The following is a 15612-nucleotide window of genomic DNA, read 5'->3' as shown; positions in this document are numbered from 1 at the left end:
TAAATTTGATTTTGACATTCTCGTATTATCATTTTCAAAGTAGAGTGTGGGGTTGGAAAGAAATTGACTGTAAAGCCCCCCCCCCCCCCCTTAAAAAAAAAAACAAACAAAAAATAGAAATTGAAGATGCCTTGTATGCTTTCACAATCAAAAATAACAAGCATTCTGAGAGTATTGCATTAGCAATACTAGTCCCCTACCAACAAGTGTAATCTGGTTCCCGTTAAGAATTGAAAATGCCATAAATCGGTCAAAAATCAATGAAGCGGGACGAAATGCAAACTTGATCTATAACTAATCAAGGTAAAGTCACTTACCAAAAATCAGCTCAATATCTGAAAGCGTTTAGAAGAAAATTGCGGAAAACCCCTAAAAATTGAAATGGCCGTAATTCCGTCAAAAATCAATGAAGCGGAACGAAATGTAAACTTGATCTGTAACTCATCAAGATGCACTCACATACCAAAATTCAGCTCAATATCTGCAAGCGTCTGCAAGAAAAGTGCGGAAAACCAAGTGGGACAGACTGACAGACAGACAGAGGGACAGACGGACAGGCAGACAGACGGACGGACAAACTCAGAGGAAACCTATAGTCCCCTCCGGTTTCACCGGTAGGGGACTAATAAATGAAAAGAGTACATACTCATAAAATATAGATGGGATAAGAGTTCTAATCCCTTTTTCAAGCAAAATTATATTTTGGAATACATTATATGGGAAGGATTGACCGAATTGCAAGAAAATGTATATGTGTGTTGGGGAAGGATTACTATATACAAAAAATCGAAAGGGAGGCTAATGGCCTTTTAATGAACTTTTCATTCTAAACAGTAAAACATAAAAAAGGGGGGTGGGCACCACCTCCGCGATATTACGTGCCTGTTATTATAGCTTATTTTTTTAATGTTCTATATTCTAATGAATTCTACTTATGTGTAAGTGTTGTTAATAAACTATGCACTAGAAATATTTTGTTGTAATTTTCAAATTCTGCCACATGGAGATACTGTATCTGGACTGATATACTTTAAAACGTATTATCAAAGATCTTTACATACATAATTATGTATATTTTTGTCCTTTATGATCATTTTCTAAAGAGAAGTCTATTTCCCGTCTTGAATAGTTTTCTCCTATATATATATATATATATATATATATATATATATATATATATATATATATATATAAAACCCCCTACATTATAAGCCATTTATGCGAAGGAATAGGCTTTCACTTTACCTGCTTTTCATTATGAGGCTTCCTTACGGAGGTGCATCATCGCAACTCTGAAAAAATTAGCAAAGTCATTAGTATCTTAGTGCGTGTTGCATTGAGAACCACAACCATATTCCAGTATAATGGTCCTGTAAGTATACGTAATCAATTATAAAAATATGGTTTTGGTTTTCAATGCAACACGTAGTGAACTAGAAGGTTAAACAACATAACCCTAAAACATTTTCCCATATACTTAAAGCGACAGTACGGCTGCAAAATGTGTGCTTTTTCATTCAAATTTACCCAATATGTCACTAAGAAATAAGGAATAAAGTTAATGTAAGCAGTTTGAAAAACAGAAATATTCTCTACTCAAACAAAATTAACGTAATTAGAATCTGCCGGAAAATCAAGGGTCGTACGAAGTGGAGCAATCTTAGATCTGTTTATTTGTACCACGTGAATTCTAAAACGACACGTGCCTACACTGTAGAGTTTACAATATAATGGATATTAAGTAAAAGCAATTCTCAAAAGCAAATTATCATAACTTTCTGATAAAATAATCTAAAATAATAATCGTAAAGATTTTTTGTCTGCTTTCAGGCGAATTTAACAGAATTAAAAGTACAAATGTTGACATTTTGTGTATTGGGGTCCGAGAAAGGAAAAACCAACTAATCATACGTTATCGCGGCAAATGTCAAACAAAATGTTTTTCTGCACAGTTAAACAAATTAGCACTTCAAATGGCAACAATGTTTGTAAGTCAAAGATGTATTTTTATGTTGAGTTTACACTATTTCTTTTTCTTTGAAAGCGATGGAAAAATGAGAAATGATAACAAGTATCAACAAACCTGTCGAATAGAACCTTCAAGAGCCCAGCACGAGTGTCGCCGAGTTCCCGTTTCTTCCTTATCCAGCGATTATATTAATCCCCAAACTAAATTTTAGTCAGGAAAGTTGCTTTTCCAAGTTCTATTTTCAGTTTCCTTTTCTTTTTGGTCGACTTTGTCAATGTAGCAGGCCTACCGGGCTTCCCTCTCTAACCATGCTGTTTTGTTTATGAAAACTACGCATGCGTGCATAGCATGGAATGTGGAACCCCGATCACGTTGCGATATATATATTTACGTCCCATAAATAACTATTAATTTTAACGAAATAATCAAAATTATTTAATTGTGACAGTTGTAATTTTCAGAAAGTTTATACATTTATGAGCAGTAAAAAAATACCAAATCTTGTCGGAAAATTTTATCAAGTCAGTTTTTTGATGAGATGCGCCGTACTGTCACTTTAATGTTAAAGTGGTAGAGGGTACCACATTTTCATCGTTTTTTCCAATATTATCCTTTTTTCTCGCAGAAAATATACAGCGCAAAATTATACATGTTAAAAATAAAAGAAAATAGGTTTAAGCTCTGACAATCCAATTTTATTTTTCGCAAGAACATGGGCCAAAAAACAGCCTTATGGAGACCTCATATTTAATTACCTGTTTAACAATATATTTTCAATGTTCACTCGATTACTTGATATGGATAGCCATTTAATTCAGAGTGTAAAGGGGGGTGTTGGTGGTGTTGCAAGTTGTGTTCAATAGCAAAAGGTTATTTTTTATGCCTTTACAGAGCAAAAGTTGTAGCAATCAAGGTATTTTCTTACCAGTGGAGGACATATTATTTTTCGAAATTTTCAAATGCAAAATATTTCCAAAATCTTTCAGCCCTTCTCAGAATCAAATGATTACATCATATTAGAATAAATCAAATGTATGTGTGTTTGTGAAATACACACTCTCTCTCAAAGTGCTAAATATATATCTTCACTGACCTAGAAACATATTATGTATTTTATAAATGTCTGTAGTTAATTTTCTTTATAAATGGATTTGCATAATAGTATCAACTTACTCGTGCAATACACATATTCTGGACATCTCCGACATCAATATGCTTGTCTAAACCCTTGACGTTTTGGATGCCTCGATTTCCTTGCCTTCTTCTTGTTATCATAAATTTATACACCATAGAGAATGATATGGTGGGAGGTTTGAGATCGTCTGTTATTAACTGATAATGGACTGCATTAAAAGGAGGCAAGTTTTCCTTAAACTGCATGTCAGCGGGATTAACGGAGGATGGCAATTGCTCAACTGGAGTTATAAGTGCTGCTGGTATTTGACTGGATAATATGTCACATATAAGATCCGCAGGTGAGTAAAGGCTAGGTATAGGCATTTCTATGCAACAAAAACTAGTTAAAATGCCTAAGGACTATATCTAGTATACAGAAAAACTTAAAACTTATTGTCTAATACATACTTGATATCCATGGCATTAGATAGCCAATACACATTATGACGTCATTGTTCTTTACTACACACTATTATAATGAACATCAACAAAAATGCTTCGGCGCAAGGGCATGCTCTATTTAATTAAACTGAAACAAGGTCTATTTAGAAGCAAAATATTCCAACGTTTGCCTGTATTGCTGCAGAAATATCAACAGTTCAGTTGTTTAATTTCTATTTGTAAAGCTTAAATCAGTGTAAAATGTACAGTCCGGTGTAAGTTTCCTCAAATTCCGATCAAATGAGAAAACCTCGGATTTGTGAAGCACTTTTAATAATCTGTAGAATAATTTTCTTAGAATTATATAATTTTTATGTATAAATAAATAGGGTAATCCCTTGCGCCGAAGCTGTTTTGTTGATGTGTTTTATTACCTCCAGTAGGTACGATAAATGACGTCATAACATGGCCGTAGGAACCGGGGGGGGGCGTGCCACGCCCCCCCCCCCATAATTTTGCCGATATATAGATTACTATAGTAAACATAGATAATGTGTGCTTGTGCCCCCTCAATAAAAACGTCTGATGCCCCTTTTTTTTTTGTTTGTCAGGAAATTTTCGGTAGTGCCCCCTCAATGTCAACTGAAAAATGTATGGCTGTGCCCCCCCCCCCCCCCAAACTGAAATTGCTTCCTACCGGCCTGCATAATGTGTACTGCCTTGAACATATCGTGGGTACTAAGTATGCTTAAAAATAATAAATCAAAACATTCTTTGAATATACCCCTTACGCGTATTTATTAGCTCAGTTGCATAGAAATGCCTATACCTATTCTTAACGCACATGCGTCATCCTTTCATCCCCAGTTCAGCTGCTATGCTACTCAATACATTTGCGTTTGTTTTTCGCTGGTCGCCATACTGTTGTAACTCGTTGCCATTGTAAACAAGATAACGATAAACAGGCTCGTACATAAATGATTGATTGTTTGTATGTTGGTTTACGTCCCATTTGAGCATTTTTCACTTATATAGAGATGTCGCCATATACCGGTGAAGGGCTTCAAATTTTGACCTTAACTCGGCCACTCAGGGCCATTGAGCAGTGAGGGATCTTTATCGTGCCAACGCCTACCGTGACATATGGCCTCGGTTTTAAAGGTATCATCCGAAGGACCCGCAACTTTCTTTTCAAAGTGCCGAGCGCATGGCGAAGGAACAGCTGCTACCCATTTTTTATCGACTTAAGTCCGTCGCGGCCGAAATTCGAACTCACGACCTCCCGAAATAAATAAAATTAAATAAATTTCAAACCAGTTTTATTCGATTTAATAGGTAAATATCAATTTAACAAAAATATGCGACAAAGTTTATTAAACACTTTTGACGAAAATGAAGCGTAGAATGTTGCGCAGAATGACTCGTATTTTAGGAAGTACTTCTGCGCAAATCTGCATCTATACTTACTTATAAATTAATAAATTTTGCAAATAAACTCCGAAACGGGTGCACCAGAGTTCTTACTTACTCCTCTAAGAATACACTAGATGCAAGATGATGTCCGTAAACTATAATTAGATTTAACTCGCATAGTAAGTATCGTACATTAAATTAAAAGTCTACTGTCATTTTCTATAAACAGCCATGAAAAAGCAAAAACGTGAGTACGGTGGCGGTTCCGGTTGGCGGATCTAAGTTACTGGCAGTTTTTAATGAAACTGGCAACAAGCAATCGTTTATTTATGTCAAAAAACGTCATCACTGAATTATTCAATCAAAACTTGAAATGATATAAAAGTTTTGAGCCTGAATACTGTTCGTTATCTTAATTTATTTCATTGTGATAGCCGATTTAAAAATGGGAAATGTGCAAATTATTTTCGTCATTCACCGATTTTAATATTGACGGAAACTTCTAGAACATCATATAGCATCGAGCCCGATGTTAAAAAAGAAAAACGAGCTAGGCGATTATAGCTGCATGAATATAAAAAAGCTTTTGTGTGAATGGTCATTGAAATAATGGCATATCATTGAAAACACTATAAGTTGTGAATATATGTATATATCGAAAGACTATTACATATACGTAGTAGGTTTTTCTAATAAATTTATCGGTAAATTTGTACATATTCCCCACTGAGAGCATCGTGGCAATTTGTACTTCGTAATAAACTTGCTAACAAGAAAAGAGAAAATTAACGAATAAGGTATTGTTCAAATACAACTAAAGCTGTAAAATTTTGTTCCTTAATCAATACATTTAATTTGTTTTTCCTGAATACAGTCTTTTGTATCAAATACTCAGCATATTCATAGGGCTTTAAAAGCTAATATTTACACAGGTACTTGGGTCTTGGTTAATAAATATGTATGTACTTTATTGATGTGTGAAAAAAGGTATAGTACATGTTTTTTACATATCAATAAGGTACATACATATTTATAAACCAAAACCCAAGTACATGTATATTATTAAAAAGGTGTATTGAGCTTCAATAAGCTGTCAGAAAATGCAGGGGGAAAATATACTGCAGCAGAAAAATTGGATTCCTTCACAACTGACACAATTGTTCGATTGAATGAAGGGTACCATGTGCTGCGTAATCTTCGCGGATCGCCACCATATTGGGAAAGAGCAAAAAAAGACATCTTTGCCATGATCAGACACTTAGGAATTCCTACATCGTTTTGCTCCTTTTCAGCTGCAGAGACTAAATGGAGCCATTTACTAATAACCCTAGGAAAGCTGATTGAAAATGGTTCTTGCAGTAAAAAAGATGTAGAAAATCTTTCCTGGGGACAAATGTGTTAACATATCAAATCCGTGACATGTGCCAGGTACTGTAACTATAGATTTCAGAGGTATTGTTCAACAAATCAAATCCAGTGGGCGAAATCATGCTTCATCATCGACTTCTTTTACAGAGTTGAGTTTCAACGACGTGGCTCACCACATGTTCATATTCTCTTGTGGGTAAAAAATGCCTCAACACTTGAATCAGATGAATTTGAAGATATAGCACAATTTGTTGACACATACTCTATTTGAAATAAAAGCAGTGTGGATCCATATCAGGTCAATTATCAAACACAAAGGCATGCAAACAAACCAATTTGTCTGTTTAACTTCCCTATCCCACATACACTGTGATTTTGGTCTCCTATTGAAGATGAAGATCTTTTGTCCTCTGTAAAGACAAATTACCAAAGATTGTGTGCTCTATTAAATTCATCAGAAGTCAAAGATAATGATATGTCCTTCAGTGAATTGCTTTAGAAAATGGAAATGGACTTGGAAACATACTTACTTGTCAGATTCAAGCTAAGACAGAGTTAATTGTGTTTAACCTAAGTGAAATACGCATAAATTCATACAATTGCATTTTGCTGAGGAGTTGGCTTGCAAGTATGGATATTCAGTTCATTTTGGACTCGTAATTATATGCTACATATATCGTATCGTCAGAGAGGTATGTCAAATGTACTAAACAAGGCATGTGAAGAGGCTTAAAATTGTTAAAATTGGTGCACAAGAAGCTACATGTCTTGTATTACAAATAACTTTTCGGAGAACTTCAAGATCCTTTATTCATAAAAACCAGTCCTCCAGAAAAAAAAGTCGTTATGTTAAAACCGAAGCATATTTTAGAAGAGATAAAAAAACGGTACCGATGTAGAGTCTAGCAATATTGTAAAATTTTATCAACAATGACTTAAAGCTATTGAAGTGTTATGTCCAGCAGATTTTGTGTTGAAATTCTCTGTCAGATACCATAAAAAAGGTCAACTTTAGCATCAAATATATGAAAGGACAATTTTCAACTGTATGAACTGACCAAGATAATGAGACAGAAAGATGACAATAATTTTGCAGAACTTTTGAATAGATTGAGAGAAGGAAGGCATACAAAAGACGACATCAAAAAGTTAAAAGAAATAGTAAGTATATTCACAGGACCATGATGAACAATATCCTGGTTTTCTCACATGATGTAGCATCTGAGAATGATTTGACAACAATAAAACCACTTTATGTTCTTCCCAAAACCCCATTGAGATTTGTCAAAGAGTAATGGAAGAGATTTTGTGTTCCCTTGATATCCCACTGTTGATTGAAGGTGATATTAATTCAGATTTTGTGGCTTTCAAAGATTTTCAGGATTTTTTGTTGGGAAAATTCAATCTCAGGTACTGGGAGACTGATAGGACGACTAACTACAATTCTGTGTTAGATTTAACATTCACACATGTTGACAGTGATCATGTATATTCCTGAGGAGTACTAGAATCGTATTACTCTGACCATAGGCCATTTTTTGTAATTTTAAATTGTCTGACATGAAATTATATAATTTTTGAAGTTTTTTTTGTATATTTTCTTTCTAGTGTTAAATTGCTTAAGTTCCTTTACGACAAAATCATGATAATCATAGAGGGATTTAAACGAAGCAAAAAGTTTACCTATGGTAACAACTAATAAGGAAAATGTCGCCCGCGTGGCGCAGTGGTTAGAGCGTTTGATCTAGAGTCGCGGAGTAAGGAGTTGATCCTAACGTCGCGGCTTCGAATTCCACTGTGGGACGTGGGGACCGGTCATTCGGATGAGACCGTATAAACCGAGGTCCCGTGTAGCAGTAAGTGCTGGCACGAAAAAGATCCCTCACTGCTTAATGGCCCTGAGTGCAGAGTATAGATCAAAATTTGCAGCTCTTCACGGCAATTGGTGGCGTCTCCATATGAGTGAAAAAATCTCGAAAGGAACGTTAAAACAACAATAAACAAACAATAAGGAAAATATTCAAAACCATTAAAGGCAAAATTAAGTTAAACTTGTAATTACGATACTTAAGAGTATATTTCAGTCAATTAATAATTAAAATCTGATAAAAAATTTTCTTCAAATGTATGAATCAATAAAAAACAAGAAGTCTGCGAGCCAATGCTCACTAATAATACCCCCGCTCTGATGTGAATACACAAGTTCAGTTATGGACAAACACAGTGATAATCAGGAAATTGACATTGGATTAGTAAAAATTGAATCCAAACATATGGCATGCCTAAACAAACATTGTGTTAAAATTTCAAACATCTGCGATGAGTAGTTGCCGAGAAAACTACGACCAAAATTTGTTATGTATGGTACAGACAGACGCACAGATAAACAGGAAGTTAACATCAGATTCGTACAAAAATGAATCCCACCATATGGCATGCCTAAACAAAGAGTGTGTTAAAATTTCAAGCATCTGCAATGAGTAGTTGCTGAGAAAACTGCGACCAAAGTTTGTTATGTATGGTACGGACAGACACACGGATAAACAGGAAGTTGACATCAGATTAGTACAAAGATGAATCCCACCATATGGCATGCCTAAACAAAGATTGTGCTAAAAATTCAAGCATCTGCGATGAGTAGTTGCTGAGAAAACTACGACCAAAATTTGTTATGTATGGTACGGACAGACGCACGGATAAACAGGAAGTTGACATCGAATTCGTACAAAAATGAATCCTTCCATATGGCATGCCTAAACAAAGATTGTGCTAAAATTTCAAGCTTCTGCAATGAGTAGTTGCTGAGAAAACTGCGACCAAAATTTGTTATGTATGGTACGGACAGACACACGGATAAACAGGAAGTTGACATCAGATTAGTACAAAGATGAATCCCACCATATGGCATGCTTAAACAAAGATTGTGCTAAAATTTCAAGCATCTGCGATGAGTAGTTGCTGAGAAAACTACGACCAAAATTTGTTAAGTATGGTACGGACTGACGCACGGATAAACAGGAAGTTGACATCGAATTCGTACAAAAATGAATCCCACCATATGGCATGCCTAAACAAAGATTATGCTAAAATGTCAAGCTTCTGCAATGAGTAGTTGCTGAGAAAACTGCGAAAAAAAATTGTTATGTATGGTACGGACAGACCCACGGATAAACAGGAAGTTGACATCGAATTCGTACAAAAATAAATCCCACCATATGGCATGCCTAAACAAAGATTGTGCTAAAATTTCAAGCTTCTGCAATGAGTAGTTGCTGAGAAAACTGCGACCAAAATTTGTTACGGACAGACAGACACACAGACGGACAGACAGACAGACAGACACACAAGGGTAAAACAGTATACCCCCCTCTCCTTCGGAGCGGGGGTATAAAAAACTGGAGCATGATTTAGCTTTCTGAAAATTTTAACAAAATTTTAACAAATTTCAGATGTTCAGTATCAAGAAGCTAAAGGCTTCCGAGCCTACGTCCTATTCCAACCCTCTTAGGGTTAGGATATTTGGATCATCAAACCCTTCCAAATACATTACCACAGATGACAGAGAGAGGAAATGATTCACGTTGGGTGCGGCGGACCAAGAGGAGGTCATAAAAATTGTCTTATACGAGTTGACTAAACTAGCTTGTGTGAAGAACCTTGACAGCGTCCTGTTGACCAATTATGTCTACAAAATAGACCTATGCTCTTGCATTATTCTGTTAACAAGGTCATGAAGACTTCACTGATAAATGCACCACCACATCTCCAGACAGCAGCGAGGTCAATTGCAAACCCTTCTCCGGCAAAGTCTGTTGCCATAAGAGATGTGAAAACATCTCCAGTGAAAACAATTAAGGAGGGATTCTTGTCTGGTTTCTGACTAGACGGAATTTTCCAAGTATATTTGCTTGTATGTCTTGTAAACTTAGCTGTAATGTATTTAAAAGATCATATTTTTCTTTACTCATCATAATTATACAATTTTAAATAGAAATGGTAAACTGAGTTTGAAATCCATGAGGGACTATATATTTGGCGCAACTGCGGCGTATGGAAATATCTCCTTTTCTGCCTATCAAAATCACGTACAGAACATTATATGTGGTTAATTTTTTGTAAACAATCAAAGACTTAAAGAAATTTTTATGTGTAACTAGAATTATTAATAATGCCCTAAAGTTTTAAAACAGAGCAAATAAAAATGATTTTCTAAACAAACTACAATTTTGAAAGCCTCCAACCTTAAAAGAGATTTGAGCAAAAAATCAGTAAAAAGGGTTTTTTCTCTATTACTAAATGGTCAAAGCTTTTTGTTTTTGTATCATTTTGTATATTTATATGACAACTTTACAATATGTAAAAATAAGAAATATTTAAATATAAGAAGTATATAAAAATAACTAATATATCCTAAAAATAAAAAAAAAAAGAGGAAATCCGGATTATCCAATATCTATTTAAGTTAATTTGGTAGAATCATCTGATAGACCCGATATGGTAACATCTTTTTGTGCAAAAAGAAAAACATTTTATCTTTTAAAATAGAAGTTGGCATCAAATGATTAGCAACAGTAATTTTTTACTCTAAATGTCAAAGAAAAAGATAAAGACCTTGACCTGACCTTGTTTCTAAAATAAAACGGTCAAATTTAATCTAATTGATACCATCACTTAATGATATTGTCTTTTAGAATCTATGAAAATTTAATTAATTTTTAAATACAAGAAATATGAGTAGAATAAGAGAAGAATCCCTCCTTAAATGAAAAGTTACTTCGGTAAGCATTCTTTGTTTTAATGTTTTATTTTAAGCTAGCTGAATAATTTAGTTTCAGTCTTAAATAATTTGCATTTCTGCCAATGTGAGAACTTCATGGTTCTTGGAATTCTTAGCTTGGGTTTGTTTTAACTTGACTGCATGTTTTAATATCTTCTGATGACATCTAAAATTGCGTGTAAAACGTATGCAATAAACTCAACATTATGGAACTAGAATATACTAGATCTGAAATATGCACATATTTATTAGAATGTCCTGACAATTTGATTTTTGTATTCACAGACTAGCATTTTGGAAGAACACTTTCATTAAATTTATTCAAATTGATGCTTTAACACAATTCATTGAATCGCAGGAAGAGATGGTACGCAGCGTACTAGTTAGAGGATCTGAAGTTGAGGTCCGAAACTTAAGAGTAAATGATGGCACGGAGGAAATTAAGGTGTCTCTAGGGAGGGCATTGGTCCCTGTGTGCAAGGTTGGGGAGTACTTAAAATTTTCAAATGTTGTAACTTCGTCGTACCAGGAAGAGGTGTCTTTTTCGACCATTAAGAGACATCATTTACAGAGCATGTTAGTTTTTATCACCATTTATAGCTCTTTTGAGCCAAAGGCTCAAGGAGCGTAATGCTATGGCCATTTGCGGTGTGCGTAAACTTTTAAGAATATGGGCCACAACTCAAGAACCTCTTGGCCAATTATTGTCAAATTTGTCACTGGGTATCCTTGGCCCAAGGGCTCCCGTTTTAATTAAAACTAGGGTTGTGACCCTTAAACAAGGGGAGATAATTAAGAAAATAGAAACAAAAGTACTGGTTGCTAAAAGAACCTTCTCAAGAACCACTGGGAAAATTATCACCAAACTTACACAAAAGGATGAGGATATATTGTAGATTAAAATTTGCACGGGGAATCACCCTGGGGCAAAGGGCGTGGTTTCAAGGTCACTTCAAAGTCGACCAAAAATTACATTTTATTAAATTGTTGATATTTTGCTTACTATAAGGACTAGGATCATCAAATCTTGTCAATTGATGCATCTAAGGACCTCAATCATAACGAAAACTTGACTGCTAAAGTACAAACAAACGGATTTCCGATTTCCGTATTTTCATAATAGCAATACGTGAGACGTATTTTGGGCTCAAAATCCATACAAAATACGGCGAAATCGGAAGAGTAAACAGGTCTGTAATTGGCTTAGAATCATCAAACTTTGTCAGTTGATGTATCTAGGGTCCTCAAAGTATGTCATCTGAAAAGTACGTCACTATGACCTTTTGAAATTTTATGGTAATAATTTTAAAAATATTATAGGTATTAATTGGCTTAGAATCATCAAACTTAGTTGATGCATCTTCGGTCCTCAGAGAATGGCAAGTGGTAAGTAGGTCACCATGAACTACTCTCAGGTACTAATTTGCTTAGAATCATCTTGGGTTCTCAAAGTGTTTCATCTTAAATGTAGGTCATGATGACTTACCTTTGGTATTTCAAGGCTTTATCTAAATATACAGGATACTAGGAGGCTTCAAATAGAAGTGATAGGTTGTACAGTTTATCAGAAGAACGATTCAAGGCCCTTGGGCCTCTTGTTTAGGGTTTTTATGTATCCTTAGCTAGTGTGTTATTTATGTGTAGTTTTTTAAGGTTTTTTCTTATCGCTTACTTTGTGTAAGTTGGAGTACATGTACCTTTAGAATTTTCTGTTCAAATACATGTACTGTGCACGTCATATGTGACTTCCAAATATAAGTATGTTTGTTTTGTTTAGATATCGGTGATGAAAACTTCATTATCTTGAATATTCGAGTCGTATTATAAAAAAAAATTTCAGACTTGGAATGTAATATACCGGTAATTTGAAAGTTAACTGGTGAGATGAAACTGTCAATTGTATTTACTCATTTTATTTTTTAGCTCACCTGAGCTGAAAGCTCAAGTGAGCTTTTCTGATCACATTTTGTCCGGCGTCCGTCTGTCCGTCCGTCTGTCTGTCTGTAAACTTTTCACATTTTCAACTTCTTCTCAAGAACCACTGGGCCAAATTCAACCAAACTTGCCACAAAGCATCCTTGGGTAAAGGGGATTCAAGTTTGTACAAATGAAGGGCCACGCCCTCTTTCAAGGGGAGATAATTAGGAATTAGTGAAAAAATAATGGCATCATTTAAAAATCTTCTTCTCAAGAACCACTGGGCCAGGAAAGATGAAACTTATGTGGAAACATACTCAGGTAGTGTAGATTCAAGTTTGTTCAAATCATGACCCCCAGGGGTAGGGTGGGGCCACAATGGGGGATCCAAGTTTTACATAGAAATATATAGGAAAATATCTTTAAAAATCTTCTTCTTAAGAACAGTAAAGCCAAGATTGGTCATATTTATATGGAAGCATCCTCAGGTAGTGTAGATTCAAGTTTGTTCAAATCATGACCCCCGGGGGTAGGGTGGGGCCACAAAGGGGGATCCAAGTTTTACATAGAAATATATAGGAAAATATCTTTAAAAATCTTCTTCTTAAGAACAGTAAAGCCAAGATTGGTCATATTTATATGGAAGCTCCCCAGGTAGTGTAGATTCAAGTTTGTTCAAATCATGAACCCCGGGGGTAGGGTGGGGCCACAATTGGGGATCCAAGTTTTACATAGAAATATATAGGAAAATATCTTTAAAAATCTTCTTCTTAAGAACAGCAAAGCCATGATTGGCCATATTTTTATGGAAGCATCCTCAGGTAGTGTAGATTCAAGTTTGTTCAAATCATGACCCCCGGGGGTAGGGTGGGGCCACAATGGGGGATCCAAGTTTTACATAGATATATATAGGAAAATATCTTTAAAAATCTTCTTCTTAAGAACAGCAAAGGCATGATTGGTCATATTTATATGGAAGCATCCTCAGGTAGTGTAGATTCAAGTTTGTTCAAATCATGACCCCCGGGGATAGGGTGGGGCCACAATGGGGGATCCAAGTTTTACATAGAAATATATAGGAAAATATCTCTAAAAATCTTCTTCTTAAAAACAGTAAAGCCATGATTGGTCATATTTATATGGAAGCATCCTCAGGTGGTGAAGATTCAAATTTGCTCAAATCATAACCCCGGGGGTAGGGTGGGGCCACAATGAAGGATCCAAGTTTTAACATAGAAATATATAGGAAAATATCTCTAAAATCTTCTTCTTAAAAACAGTAAAGCCATGATTGGTCATATTTATATGGAAGCATCCTCAGGTAGTGAAGATTCAAATTTGGTCAAATAATAACCCCCGGGGGTAGGGTGGGTCCACAATTGGGGATCAAAGTTTTACATAGAAATATATAGGAAAATATCGTTAAAAATCTTCTTCTTAAGAACAGTAAAGCCATGATTGGTCATATTTATATGGAAGCATCCTCAGATAGTGAAGATTCAAGTTTGTTCAAATCATTACCCTGGGGATAGGTTGGGGCCACAATGGGTGGTCAAAGTTTACAGAGGAATATATAGGAAAAAGTCTTTTTCTCAAGAACAGAAAAGCCATGATTAGTCAAATTGATATGGAGGCATCTTTGGGTATTGTAGAATGAAATTTGTTCAAATGAGGGCCCCCGGGGGTAGGGTGGAGCCACAATGGGGGATCAAATTTTTACAAATGAATATATGGGAAAAAAATCTGCTGCTCAAGAACAACAAAGCCATTTGTTATATTGATATGAAAGCATCATCAGGTAGTTTAAAATTCAACATCCCCCTCCCTGTAAACTTTTCAATACTGTACTGATTTTTGCTTTTTTTCCTAGCCAATGTGCTCAGGTGAGCGATGTGGCCCATGGGCCTCTTGTTTTTCTTTAGTTTTCATACATTTTTTCTTTTCCTGTTGATTTCATGCATGTCTGCCATGTAGACTGTTAGTTGAGTACGTATATGCAAAAGATTACAGCATGCTTGCAAATTCTCGTCATTCTGAAGATGTCATCTTTCTAATTACATTTTGGAAAGCGGGCTATGTTTGTTTGTTTTTTAGGGTTTTTTTTAGCATGTCTTATAACAAAGCCCTTGTTTATTCCTTCCTTTCAATTCAAAATCTTTCCTCTGTTATTTTGAAACATTTGCATTCATTATTTTTTTTTAACTACGGATATTTTCATTTATAGCATATTTGATTTTTGAATTTACTGGTTTGTTCGTGTTCATATGCATATATATACATCTCCATCGTGTTGGTCATTCCATATTGGAACTTTTTTCACCATATTGTGTCTGTTACATATATATATTTAATGATAAGGCCAAACATACTGGTAAATGGCAGCATTTGTGTAGCAGAATATTAAAGTATAATGGCATTTGTTTTTAAGTTTGGAAAAAATTCAACATATATGAAATACCGGAACTTGTAATAATCATTAAAATTCATTATCATTTCTGTCATTTTTTAAATTATATATATCAACAATTGTTTTACGAAATTTAAATTTGTCCGCATTCTACTTTTTCCTATATTTCTGTCTAAAAATGAAAAAGCAAGCTCATAGATTTGA

The 15612-nt window shown here is 35.0% G+C and overlaps 1 long non-coding RNA gene across 1 annotated transcript in view; it reads left to right on the top strand.

The window, feature by feature from the left end:
- The window catches only part of LOC133199056 (uncharacterized), a 536473-nt gene that overhangs the window by 385165 nt on the left and 135696 nt on the right, over window positions 1-15612 (top strand). The window lies entirely within an intron of this gene.

Source organism: Saccostrea echinata, unplaced genomic scaffold (assembly GCF_033153115.1).
Source record: "Saccostrea echinata isolate AGI-Se365-2 ecotype Australia unplaced genomic scaffold, CSIRO_AGI_Sech_v1 ptg000033l, whole genome shotgun sequence".
NCBI classification, from domain to species: Eukaryota; Metazoa; Mollusca; class Bivalvia; order Ostreida; family Ostreidae; genus Saccostrea; species Saccostrea echinata.
Note: the sequence above shows the minus strand (reverse complement) of the source record. Positions and strands in the feature narration are given on the sequence as shown.